Raw genomic sequence first — 2,718 nt, forward strand, 5'->3', positions numbered from 1 at the left:
CGCCTTGTGAAGCTGATGCTCTCCCTCTCAAGACGCATTAAAGCTTGCTACAGAAGGATCCTGTTTGTGTGCCGCGTTGTTTCTTGCTGGCAGGAAAATCAGCGCGGGACAGTCCCTGGATGTTAGTGTTGTAGTAGGTATTGGGAGGGGGTTAACCTCAATAGTCCTGGTGTGGCAATCCTATGGTGGATATCATTGTGCTGTATGGTTCTGGATAAGAGGTCAGTATGTTTTAGAATCTACAGGTCTGATGCAGGTGGGAAGAGAGGTGGCAGGAAAGTAGAGGTCCACCTGGGATAACATACTGCTCAGGGAAGCTTGGAGTGCCCCAGATGAACTCAGTGAACAGAAGAGATGGGTGTAAGAATAGAAGCTGACCTGCATGGTTCAGGCTCTGCAGATCTGATGAAGGTGGACAGAGAAGGTGGGGAGAATGGAGGTCTGCCAGGGATAGCATGCTGCTCAGAACAGCTTGGGGTACCCCCAAATTCTTTAGGTTTTACATAAATGAAAATTCAAAGTGCATTCTGCTTGTTTTTTTTTCCCCCCGGCATGAATCACTTGGGTTAAAATATTTTGCATCTTTGTAATAATGGTTGTTTACCTTGCAGTAATCAGATTTACTTCAATGTTTCTTTCATTGATTTTGAATCTCAGTACACCTTCCATTTTTATTGAAAAATAAATTACAGTACTTATTCTGCACCAAAATGGACAGCTATAGCAATCTGATTTATTTACAGAAGTCTGTTTCCATTGACAAAGCAAATAAAACCAGAGGGCTGGAAGAAAACTTGGATGTTATCAAATTCACTCTAATCACACTTTACAACTATTTAAAATATGGATGAGTTTATAACCATTTTCCATTTTTCTATGAATAATTTATAATTCTCTTTTGGTATCTGTGTCCAAAGTTTATTTGTACTTCAGTAATTATGTACCTTGCTAAAAGATAGAAATGTAATGTTTATCTTTCACTGTGGCAGTATCATTTATGTAAATGAGAAAGAGGACTAACAAATACCAAACTACCAAAACTATCCTAAGAACACAATCAAAAAAAGCAAGGGCAATATGACACCTTCAAAGCACAGCTACCCTACTACAGCAAGTCTTAGATACCCTGAAGCTCAAGAAAATGACATTAAATCTAATCTTATAAAGATGATAGAGGCCTTTAAAAATGAAATTAATAAACCCCTTAAAGAAATATAGCCAGTGTTCTACAAAATTGGAAAATCTTACATACAATTGTGAGCTACCTAATATGGGTGCTGAGAGCCATGTTTGGATCTTGAGAAACAGCAGCGTGGACTGACAAACTTGAGATCTCTTTAGCCCCGATTTTTCTATTTAGAAAGGAATTTTGTGCATTTTTGTCTTTTTAATTTTTTTATTGGATATTTACTTTATTTAAGTTTCAAATGTTATCCCCTTTCTTGGTGCCCCCCCCCATGGAAATCCCCTATCCCATCCTCCTTCCTCCTGCTTCTATGAGGGTGTTCTCCTACCCACCCACCCAATCCTGCCTCTCTGCCCTCAAATTCCCCTACACTGGGGCATCCATCAAGCCTTAACAGGAATAAGGACCTCTCCTCCCAATGATGCCATACTCTGCTACATGTGTGTCTAGAGTCATGTAGACCCTCCATGTGTACTCCTTGGTTGGTGGCTTAGTAGTAGCTTTAGCTCAGTTGTCATTAGTGAGGCCTCACCCAGAAACTGATGTGAGAAAATGCAGACACCAAGAGCCAAACTTTAGATGATGCTGTGGGAAACCACAAAGGGAGGGAGGAAGGATTGTAGGGGCCAGTGGCTCAAGGATACCAGAAAAACACAGCCAATGGAATCAACTAACTAGGGCTTATAGGACTCACAGAGACTGAAAGGGCAATGATGGAGCCTGCATTGGTCTGTGCTAAGTCCTCTGTATATAAGCTATGGTTTTATTAGCTTGGGTTTTTTGTGGGACTCCTAACAGTAGAAGTGGTCTGTCTCTGAATCCTTTGCCTGTTTTCAGGACCCCTGTCCTTCTACTGGGTTGCTGCAATGAGCCTTGCTATGAGGGTTTGTGTTTATATTTATTATAACTTGTTATGCCATGTTCTATGGATATTCCTAGGAAGTTTGCTCTTTTCTAAGTGAAATGGAAGAGGTGTTGATCTAGAAAAGAGAGGAGGAATGGGGGGTGGTTAGGAAAAGAGGAAGGATGGAAGCTGGATGGGAGAGGCTGGTCCAAGATACCATGTGAGTTTTTGTACATAAATGAATATAATACTGTAAATATTGGCCAAACATCTTTGATGGTTGCTTTTATTTTTACTGTGTTTTTAATTGAAATAGAATTATATCACCTTGTTTTGTTTTGAAATAATCTCTTGCAGTCCAGGATAGCTTCAAGTTCATTGTGTAGCTTAGGCTGGACTTGATTTCTAATTTCACGATTATAACTTATTCCATTTATCCATTCATGCATTGATGGAAATCAGGCTAGTCCAATATCTTTCCTACTGTGAATGATGATACAAAAAAACCATTGATGTGCAATTATCTCTGTGCTATTTGACTGAGATATACTCAAGCATATACTCAAGAGTGACAGGATTGATCTTATCAGAGTTTTATTTTCTGCTGTTTGGCACACTCCCACGCTGATTTTTGTAGTGGTTGTAAAAAGTGGCACAAGCATCTTCCGGTCAGAAAAGCACCGGGGTA

Source organism: Mus caroli, chromosome X (genome assembly GCF_900094665.2).
Source record: "Mus caroli chromosome X, CAROLI_EIJ_v1.1, whole genome shotgun sequence".
NCBI lineage: Eukaryota > Metazoa > Chordata > Mammalia > Rodentia > Muridae > Mus > Mus caroli.